The sequence below is a fragment of the Arctopsyche grandis genome, chromosome 6, assembly GCF_051622035.1.
Source record: "Arctopsyche grandis isolate Sample6627 chromosome 6, ASM5162203v2, whole genome shotgun sequence".
In the NCBI taxonomy this organism is placed as follows: Eukaryota; Metazoa; Arthropoda; class Insecta; order Trichoptera; family Hydropsychidae; genus Arctopsyche; species Arctopsyche grandis.
The window spans coordinates 12,440,690-12,452,439 of record NC_135360.1 but is presented as its reverse complement, the minus strand read 5'-3'; the positions used below and the strand labels follow the sequence as shown (position 1 = coordinate 12,452,439).

The 11,750-nt window shown below is 31.8% G+C and overlaps 1 long non-coding RNA gene across 1 annotated transcript; it reads left to right on the top strand.

Moving 5' to 3' along the window:
- Positions 1-743: 743 nt before the first annotated feature.
- Positions 744-7,849, top strand: LOC143913710 (uncharacterized). Its single transcript, XR_013260760.1, has 3 exons — positions 744-829; positions 2,384-2,865; positions 7,544-7,849. It is a non-coding gene; the product is annotated as an uncharacterized LOC143913710 (long non-coding RNA).
- Positions 7,850-11,750: the final 3,901 nt, after the last annotated feature.

Sequence of the window (11,750 nt, the reverse complement as noted above, 5' to 3'; positions counted from 1 at the left end):
TATGAATTTGCCAGCAGCCGAGGACATTTTGTCGATTGTTGATTCAACAGCTTTGTGTTGTTTGACTTGTGTTTTGTTGGTTATGAAAAATATTTTTAAGTACATCGATAGTGAGCGAATTATGAGATTCAAGTGCGGAAATTTGAAGACAAACATTTTCCAACTACCAATTAAATTGGTGTTCGCAGGCCAAATTTTCTTGGGTCACAGAATATACATACATTGTATAAATCAGTGTATAATAGACTTTCAGTTATAGTTTTTTAAATATCCAATATATGAGTATGGATTATATGCTTTAAGCTAGCATCTAGTCCGGTCAATTTAGACATTCAAGGATACATAAATTCACAACAAGCTGAAAGTGAGTAAAATTGTTCAAAACATAATTATAAATGATATGGGTTTTTCGCGATTTTCAGCAAAACGGTAAGTTTTATCATAAAATTACCTCAGACAAAAATTGTAGATCATAAAATTATCTATAAAAAATGTATCAATACTTTTTTTTTAAGAGCCACCGTTTCTGAGATATATATATATATATATATATATATATATATATATATATATATATATATATATATATATATATATATATATATATATTTTAGTTTTTTCCCTCTCAAAATTTACATTATAGGTTCTATATCTATCATATATATTTTTACTTCACTAATAGATTATATAATAAATGATAAAATGTTTATATCATAATGCTGATATACATACGTGCTAGGGCCAGATGCGAGCACGCTAGACCTTGACAGTTGTACGCTCGAACCGGCTTATCTTTGTTTAATTTCTAATTTGATTTCCATTAGACAAGGTACCACTTCCGATCGTCAAATCGATTTGATATTTTGCTTTTATTTGATATTTTGCTTAAAATTATACTTTTGCTTGAAATTCCTTTTCACATTGATATTTTGGATGACGTGGTGGAACTAACCCGTAGAAACGTTTGGCGAGTCATCGTCGAATACATAACCTTAAATTTGTAAATCTATCTGTTTCTAGTTTCTGCTTTGCTTTGATCACTTTCAATTTTCTCCAGCATATTTACATGCTGCGTTGGCCCATTAGTCTTTGTATTAATGTATTTTTAGTTTATTAAAAATGTTATATTGTATTATTTTATATTAAATTATATTATATTAATTTGTATTATATTAAATTTTTGAAAGCAAGTCCAGCTTGACTTGGACTTGCAAGTCGCAATTTTCGCTGAATGACATTGTCTCGAGAGTTCTAGAATGAGGAGAGGAGGTCCAGGGAGAATAGAGGGAGTGGCGTTTCATTGTACCCTGGTAGCCTGCTATGCCCTGGGTTCCCCCACTTTAAATTAAGATATTTCGAATAGGGCCGAAACAATATACCGGCACGTCATTTTCGAGTCGGAACATGTTCCGGCATAAAAATTTCACATTTTTAACATCAAAATAGTACCACTTGCAATATTTTTTTCCCAGAACACGAGGGTTTTGGGGTAATCATTAAATTTAGGTATACATCCCTTTGTAGAAATACCGTATATCAATCCTTAATCCCCACTACCTGCTTGAGCTCTTGAGCTCATAACTTTTTCATTATTATTAAAATGTACTAATGCACACGAACAATAATATAATAAAATGCTTAAATAAAAATTAAAACGCTTTTCGAAAATGAAAACAAATGATTTATTTTGCTTAAATAAAAATTTTATTTTTGCAGCGAAAATTATAATTTTATTTTAGCAAAATAAATCATTTGTTTTCATTTCAATTGTCTTATTTTTACTTCATTAATATTTAATATGGACTTGACTTATAAAATGAATGGCTCGACAAATACAAGACATATCATATGTATTTGGTTATTTTGCAATAAATTAAATATGTGCAATAAATTAAAGTACTTTGTATCTAAATGGTAAAAGGATTATTGCGCGAATGGCGACAATTGTTGCCACAAAAATCGCGAATACAGACAAACTGGCATTCGAGTTCTCGTTAGTACAATATTTCACGGCGTACCTTTCGATTGATGGAGTTTTTGGGTGCCAGATGTTTCGTGATCGAGATTTTAGTGACGTGCGCGAGATCACTTTTTGCCGAATAATCACCGAACCATCTTAAATATGTGCATTATCTATGAATTAATGAAATTTTTTTTTGTAATATCGTTGTTTACTAATTTTTAATAACATTTCAGCTTCCAAATTAACTTTCTTTTGCCATTCGGATCCCGTCCCGGTAAGATTTTGGGCTTCCACCTTCTCGTGGTCCTTAATGAACTCTCTTATTGAGTTCTCTTTATCATATTTAACAGTTCTGACAAAGGGTATTTTAGTTGAAATGGAATGAACTATGTGAAAATACATATGTTGCTTTTTTTTTAGAAATCGAGCGTTCCGGTACCTTAAAATTAAGCACACCACACCACTGGATAAAGCAATCTTATCAATTCCATATTTTATTGGAATACTTACTGCAAGAAATTACACAATACGCATACACATAATTAATCATCATGTTTTCGTTTGCATTTAAATGTGCTTCGAGGGCTTTTGGCTGGTTAAAGAAAACCACTGAAAATAATCGTGACAACATTAAAGATGGTGTTATATGTCTATTAAACAAAACGTTACATGATATAAAAAATCCCTATATCCAGACTGGAATCGCATTTCTCTTGGCCATAGACGCTCCAAAATATCTTGTCGATGGCACGGCGTGGCTTTTTGGTAAAATATCTGTTGGTTTAAGAGATATTTCTGAATCTCAGGTTGTGAAAAATATTGATTCCGAAATTGTGAATGCAATAAAATATGCGAAAATGTTAATTAAAACGACATTTGGAAAATTTGGCTTTTTTTAAATTGTAAGTATGAATTAATATTATGTTCATTTCTGATTTCGTGATTTTAAGAAATGGTTCAATAATAACTCGAAAATTATTTTTCTGATTTGATTCTGAAATTTATAAAATTAAAATGGTGTACATACATATATGTACATATGTATAGTGTATTCTTCCATGAGAATATATAAGAAAAAATACAACACTACATTCTCAAAATAAGGGGAACAATTTTGGTTTTATATATTTAAAATGCTTGTTTTTACTTTATATATGCAAGTAGTAACAATAGATGAAGTTTAAAAATTCGAGCTCGAGATTTTGATTGAGATCATTGATCACGTTTTGATGATCTAGAAAAAATATGTATAGGTCTCTCTGTGTCTGTGAATTTTGGGGATTTTTGAACACCGTTAGTCGTATTGAAATGAAATTTAGTGTCGGTTACTGAAAATCTTATCGATACGATGTAAATGTTTTTCAAATTTTTAAGTTGACCGGAAATCATACCTCCCCTTATAAGCGTTTTCTTTTTTACAAACCTTTACGATTAAAATTGGAGGACAATTTGCCTCTTATCCGATCGTTTTCATACTTTGCCATATTGTTAAAAGTTTTTGGATGCAACATCTCCCAAACCGCTCAACGAATCAGACTCAATTTTTTTATGATATAATAGAAATTATAAATTTTATACCATAATATTTTTACCTCAACTGGAAGTAGTAATTTTACTAGATCAGAGGTCACCAACCTACGGCCTGCGAAAGATTTTCATCTGGCCCAAGGAAAAAATTGGCCTGATTTTTAGAAACTAATTTAAAATGTAAAATTTTTACGATTATTAAAATTTTTGACCTGATCTTGATATTTTATACAAGAAAAAAGGTGAAATTCCATCGCCATTTCTATTGGGGTATGGCTTCCAAGTAGTTACGACCGAAATGAAATGCAAAAGCAACTTTCCGTCCTTCTTTTGTTTGACGAAATCTGAGAATCACGTATTTTAACAAAAAAAATCACTTTCTTGGAAAAGTGGTATATGTAGTTAATCTCTTGCACGTGCATACCCTGAACATGCAAAAAAATATGTATGTATATTAAAGATATATGTAAATTTGTTTGAATTGGATTCCAATAAAATGTTTTTCATCCGGCCCTCCATACATTTGAACATTCTGAACCGGGCCACTTCCCAAAATGGTTGGGGATCCCTGCTCTAGAGAATCTTCTAAGAGAGAAGTTTTTTTTATGTTTTTATCAGAAACCTTTTAATGTGTATAATATTTATAGTAATTTTAAATAATTAAAAAAAATTGGAACAAAATCCGACAAGTTTCCCTACATTAAAATAAATTTGTACTAAATTTGTACCGAAAATGCTCTCATAGCCGGTATGTCTGAACGTGTATGTATTTTTAATTGTCGAATTTTGTTTTGTAACCTTATATTCCTCAAATACATAAATAAAGTCGTGGGTTGGTTACATCCAATTTTTTTTTATATTAAGCTGTCTTCACTGATGAAATTTCTTACTGAAAGTAATTTAAAGATTTTTTTTACAAATAAATAATGAAAATTCCTACAATTATTGTCAGATTCACGTAATTTCACATGCGCACTTTCAGCATATTTTAGTAAATTAATACTTTTAGATTTACATATATTTGAAACTTTAAATTTTATGCACATGATACTTTTTAAATACTATTTTCCATAATACACACTTAATTATGTAATGCGCATCTTAAAAATGTAAGTTTAACAATTATGAAATTAATTTGAATTATTTAATTTGAAGCCACATTTCCACGACATTGAAATACACAAAAAAAATCTCTTAAATTATAAAACATATGTACATACTTCATAGCATATACATAAAACTATAGCTTATAGTATCCAATGTAACCCGTCAAAATAGTAAAATAGTACAGGTATTCCTCGACTTACGACGGAGATACGTTCCTGAACCTCGGTCGTAAGTCGAGGAATATATTTAAATTTATTTTTCGGTGATTTTACTTACTTTTATTAATACAGTAATTCAAATGAATTCATATTTAAATTTAAAAAAAATTAAACATCTACATCATCTGTACTTATTAATTATAAATTATACATCCTCATCCCTTATCACTAGAGGTAGGATAGTCACAGTGCTATCCATTGTTCGGCAAACCTTTAACAATACATTTACAACCTTTGAACAATACACGGCCCCCTCAGGCTCAGGTGACTACTTATCACATACATAAGTACAATCCATTTCTTCATCTTCAGTTTGAGATACAGTCAGACAGATTTTTTCAGCGGTTCCGCTGATGTGATTGATTCATTTTCATCAATATCCTCTTCTGCAACCATTTGAGTTTCAAGATCTAATAATTCTGCATTGGTTAGATCTTCTGAATCATTTTCAACAAGTTGGTTGATGTCTTCGTTATCTACGTCAAATTGTAGACGTTCACTAAATTGTACGATTAGGTTATTAATATCCTCGACATTTTTTTCTTTTTCGTATATGGAAAGAGAAACGGGTTCAAATGGATTGGTGAGTTTTTTTCCATATTCCGTACATACATGCTGAAGTAACTTCTTAAGCCGTTAAAGGGTCCATCCCTTATCTATATTTCTTATAGCATGAAGGATATTATAATTTTTCCAAAATTCTTGAAAAGTTTTTCCTTCTATTGCTTCAATGCCTTGCGCAACTGTAGTTTTTAAATAATGAGCCTTAAGAGACGCAATGGAATTCGCTTTTCAATCTTGTCATCGATCCAAATCACTAGTATTTTTTCCATTTGTTGAATGGGTCCGAATCTTTTTTTATTTATTATTTTAGATTAGATTGACAAGGACCCTTTAACGGCTTTACGAATTTTTTCTTTATCTTTTAAAATAGTGGAGACCGTTGAATGTGACAATTTCAAATTATTTGCCAAGTCCATCACTTTTTTACCACTATCTAACGTCTATCACCTTTTTCTTTTTTTTAACAAGAGTTTCTTTATCAGTCATTATCCTGTTTCTTTATCACACATTATAAATGTTCTTATAAATACAAATTTGAGCACTAATCAACACGAAATTGAGAAAATAAACATCCTAAAACAATAACGAACAGTTATGTAACAAACAGTAACGACCGTATGAGTTTGTTACCGTCGTGCGACTGGTGACGAATCCCAAAGGAATGAGTCATAACTTAATTTGTAAAACTACTGCAATGTTTCATTTCTTCCGAAAGAGAATTCCCCGTTTTCATAACTCACATCCGCTTGAGATTTATCAATCAATTTTTGAAAAATAATTAATTAATAAAAAATATATTATTTTTTTTCGGTCGTAAGTGCGAACCGTCGTAAGTCGAGGACTACCTGTACACAAAAAAAACCCGAGACAACACACACAATGCTTTCATTTATGTATTATATTTCAACTGCTACTAGTAATGAAACTATGTAGAGTAAATCACATTCATTTCGTTTTGAGATTATATTTATTATACCATTATTTATAATATTATTTATACTATAGTTTATATGGTAATAAAAATATTTAATATTTCAAATTAAATTTCCACAAATTATTTTTTAGAATATGTATTATATTAAGGCTACTTTTTCTTGGATTATTGGGCTATAAATTGTCCGTCCCATGGAGCGAATTGTTAGAAAGGTTACTTTATTATATCTCAGAAACAGATGTGTAACGTATATTTTTCGTAAGTACGTGTTTATTGTTCGTGTTTTCAAGATAGGTTTTAAATTAATATTTTACTGAATCGGTTCAATCCGAACTGATTTTATTTCTCGTTTTCTTATTTTGCTGGCGTCTAATCTCTCACCAAACAACGAATGAGATGGATTTAATCTTCATGTGTGACGAGTACGGTCTAAAAAAAGTTTTAGTTATTTAATAAAATTGCGTTCTGACCAAAACCTTATCAACTCTAAAATTTTCTTAAATTTTCAGCTTGATCCGTTCAGGGGTGTGGTCACAACATTTTTGACTTTTCTAAAATGGAAAAAATCCCTCTTCCGGTTAATTAAATTTATTGATTTTTTTTTATTTTCATCACATTGATACAAGGATTATACTTGAATTTTGTCGTGAAAAGCACACTTATTTAAAGGATCAAAAAAAAATTAGAATTTTTAAAAAAGTGAATGAGTCAAATTCCCGAGTTCAAATTTTCGCATGATCACAAAACTTCATCTATTGTTACTACGTACATGGATAAAGTAAAAAGACAGTCGGTAGAAATTACGTTAATTGATAGTTTATTAGTGATAGTTTGATTGAAGATTTTTGGGAAAAAAATTTCGTCTGGCGCCTTTTTGGTTTTTTACATAATACAAAATATGAATTTGAATATCGCAATTTGAAAATTTTTCAAAAATTAAGTTTATTATATTTTTATAGCCACTCCATATTATTATATATTATAATAATACGAAAAAAACACACGTTGTATATGAAAATGATCGAAAAATGAAATATTATAAAAATACCCTTATTAATTTTTATTTGTTTGTATTTTTGTTTTTCCAATTTCTCTTTTATATTTGTTTTTCAAAAACAATTGATTTTTTTTTCATATTTTAAAAATATACTGCAAAGTATATTTTCCATTTTTATTTTTATATAAAAAAAATTCAATTTGACCAATTTTTGCTTGCTCCCCCCCCACAAGAAAAGGCTGAAATGACGTCCCTGGCCATTAAACTTCAGAAGATCAGCTCTTGTAATGGCTTTCGGTATCGCTACTCCTGTGAAAGGCTGCTGAAATCATCGACAAATGACTCCCTTACCGTTGGGTATAAATGCCCGACAGATTGCTCTGTTTAGTCTACTTCTACTATGAATGCTTCTATGTATGTACTAACTACATATGTACTTCTATTAACACTTTGTCGTCGGGTAACGGAGATTACAGTCTTCAGTGAATTGTTGCTAAACGTCGGGTGACTGTAATCTACGTTTTGAAATCGTGATTTACGTGAACCAGGGGTAACCAACATTTTTTATACAAATAAATTTTTAAGGAGAGAATTTTTTTTTTTCAAATTTGCCGATCCTCTATATAATTGAAAAATTTAAAATATAATGATTTTCGGACATAGGTAAACAACCGTTTTTTTATAGAAATAAAATTTCATGATAGAAAAATATACTCGGAATGATGATCGAGGGATAATTGCTGGGTTTATACACATTTTGGTATAAAGTAATCAAAAACGGGTTGTACTTTGCGTAACTTTTGGTTCTCATCACCGAGTGTTTCATTGTTAGAAAGGAACTCAGAGGAATAATTTCACTGTTTTCGTCAGAGTCACTTTCAAAATCCATAATATTGTCACTGTCACTGTCACTCCCAACACTAACCGAATAATTCGAATGTCTATCAGCGGTATATTCCCCATCGTCATGATAAGAGACGACGTCGTCGTCATCATCGTCTTCGTAATCCATTTTTAATGGGTAATATCGTGGTGAAAAAACTATGTATAATACATATATACTTATGGGGCCTGGCTAAAGTTGTGGAAGTTCTCGTAGCGGCTATGATGTTGAAGTTGTTAAAGTTGCGGCTGGATCGTCGTGTGTCGGATCTCTGGAATCGGTGCAGCTATGATGTTCTCAATGCAACTATGTTGAAGGAGTTCTCCGAAACAGCGGTGTTCTCGAAGCAGCTATGTTGAAGGAGTTCTCCGAAACGGCGGTGTTCTCGAGGCAGCTATTTTGAAGGAGTTATCCGAAACGGCGGTGTTCTCGAGGCAGCTATGTTGAAGGAGTTCTACTATGTTAGCGTAGTAGGATGGTTGCTGGCTGACTGCTTGTGGCGGCACAGCTGGATGATCTGATTTCCTCCTGGTCAGACTCCCTTTTATATGCTTCTGGTATTGGGTGCTCGTGCACTCTCTATGCGGCTGGATGCGACGTGTGCACGTGCAATGTAGTGTCCACGTGTCTGGCGCGTGACATTGTGAGATGCGACGCGGGGTTGGTGATCACGCGTTTGGCGCAAGGCATATGTGCGTGTCGATACAACGCATGGTTGATGATCACGTGTCTGGTGCGAGGGTCGAACTGCCCTGTTTTTTTTACGTTCTTGGTGAGGACTTTTGGAGGTTGAGTTCGAGGGCGCAGATGGCGGTTTGATCATCGTGATGTTGTACAATATACTTTATTTATTGTACATGGTTCTCCCTTGAACGTTAGCGATGCTTGTGATTTTTTAGGAATCTTGATGTGTCGGAGTCGGTTGAAAAAATTTCACTTTAAAAATTTTGTTGTATAAAAAGAAGTTGTCTGTCTCAAAAATTACTATATTGTTATTTTACAATCATTGATGTATATATAAACATTTTAAAAAGTGTAAATAAGAGTGAAAATAGTTTAAATTATGCAAATGCACTTAAGAAGAATAATAAAGACATAACAATAATTGTTCCGAAAAAAATCCAAGAAACGGACAAAACAAAGGAAGAATGCAAAAGTTTAATAAAACCCAAGGAACTAAAAATAGGAATACAAGGGGTTAAAAAAATCGGTAAAGGGGGCATTGCTGTAACGTGTAACAGTGCACAGGATAGTATTAAATTAATAAAAGAAGTAGAAAATAAATTAGGGGAGAATTATAATGTTAAAAGAGGGGAATTAAAAAATCCCAAAATTAAAATTGTAGATATGTCGGAGGAACTTACAAGTGAACAGTTGGCTGAGTGTTTGATGAATCAAAATCAAGAAGTTATAAATGATGGTGAACTGAAGGTGTTAAAAATATGGAAAAGTAGAAAAAATAATAAATATAATGCGATAGTGGAAGTAGATTGCAATACATTTAAAAGATTTATTGAAGATGGAAAAGTAAATATAAATTGGGATAGATGTAGGGTTTTTGAAGAAATTAATATTCTAAGATGTCTAAATTGTTACGGATTTAATCACAAAGCGGTGGATTGTAGAAACAAGGTGACATGTGCGAAATGTGGAGAAGAAGGGCACAAAAGCGAGGGATGTAACAATAAAATAATAAAATGTAATAATTGCTTTAAAAGTAATAATAAATTAAAATTAAATTTGAACACAAATCACGGACCGTTGGACACTAAGTGCAGTGTATATAAAAGAAATATAGAATTAATGAGAAATAGAATTAAGTATAATAATATATAGCAACCACCAAAAGGTATCGGTATAAATGTACAAAGTTTTTTTGCTCACAAGGATGAGGTTTGGAGTTTAACTGTAAGTCAAAAACCATTATTTATAGGTTTAAGTGAAACGCATGTAACTAGTGATTTTGAAGATTTTGAGCTGAATATAGATGGATATTGTGTTTTGAGATGTGACTCTAATTCTAGACATACGGGTGGGGTACTATTGTATTTAAGGGATGATTTAAGTTACGGTAATGTAATAGTTAATAAGGTTGATGGTGAGTTTTGGACAATTGGTGTGGATCTGCTTGTGAATGGAGTTACTGTGTTTTTGCTAGTAATTTACCGCTCTCCGAATGGTAGAAGTGGAAGATTTCTTAAATTTTTAGAAGAATTGAGTGAAAGAAGTATAGATGTGAGTAAAAATATAATTATGTTTGGGGACTGGAATTTTAATTGGTTACAGACAGAAGAATTTTATGTAAAAAAGTTGAGAAATTGGGTAAATGAATTGGGTTTTAAACAAAAAGTGACGGAAGCAACGAGAGTGAATAATTTATCAAGCTCTCTCATTGATTTGGTTATAACAAATATAATGGATCTGCGGTGTGAGGTGAAAGATGTACCGAAAATAGGAGACCATTCTATTGTCAACATGTTTTTGGGACAGCGGTTTAGTAACGGAGGACTTAAAAATATGCAGGTGACTGAAAGAGAAAACATTGATTATCAATTGATGAATGAATTGTTAAAGGAGTGTGTATGGGGAAAGGATGGTGATAGTGTGAATGAAATGTGGGAGATAATGTATCGTAATATAACATATTCTAAAAGTAAATGCGTAAAAACCACAAGAATCATGCATAAGCATAAGCTGAAACCTTGGTTTACCAAGGAAGTAAAGGAAAGCTTAGTTGATAAGAATGTTAGTTATAAAAGATATAAAATTATTAAGGCTATGGATGGAATCCAATTAGAAAAGGCTTGGTTAGAGTATAAAAGAAAGAGGAATAAATGTGTGAATGTTTTACGTAATGCGAAGAGGGATTGGCATGAAAGAAATATTGATGGTGCAAAAAAAGATCCCACAAAAATGTGGCGAATAATTAAAACTTTGATTTCCGGGGGAAAAAATGTTTCTTTGAATGAATTAGAAGTCGAGGGAGTAGTATATAATGATAAAGAGGATATGGTTGAAAGATTGAATGAGTTTTACATCAATAGTGTGAATGATATAGTTAATTCAATACAAACAAGGCATAATAGTGTGAATGATGATATTAATTTGGGTTTAAATAAGTTTGAAAGGTTTAAATTAGTGGAAATGGAGGGATTAAATGGTGTATTGAAGGGCATGAAATCAGTTTCTAGTATGGATGGATTGACTCTAGATATTTTAATCAACACTTGGGACATGGTTGGACCTCAGTTACTGAAATTAATAAATGAATCGTTAGAAGTGGGATCCGTCCCGGATGCATGGAAGGTGTCTACTATTGTACCGGTACCAAAGGTTACGGGCACACATAAAGCCAGTGAAATGAGGCCCATCAATATGTTACCAATTGTTGAGAAGATGCTGGAGGAAATCGTTACGATTCAATTGAAAGAGTTCATTAGTATAAATGGTTGTTTGGTTGTGGAACAGTCTGGATTTAGAGTGAAACATTCAACAGAAACCGCTATCCAATTGGTGGTTTCTGATTGGATGGAGACGATGGATGAATCTAGCATGGT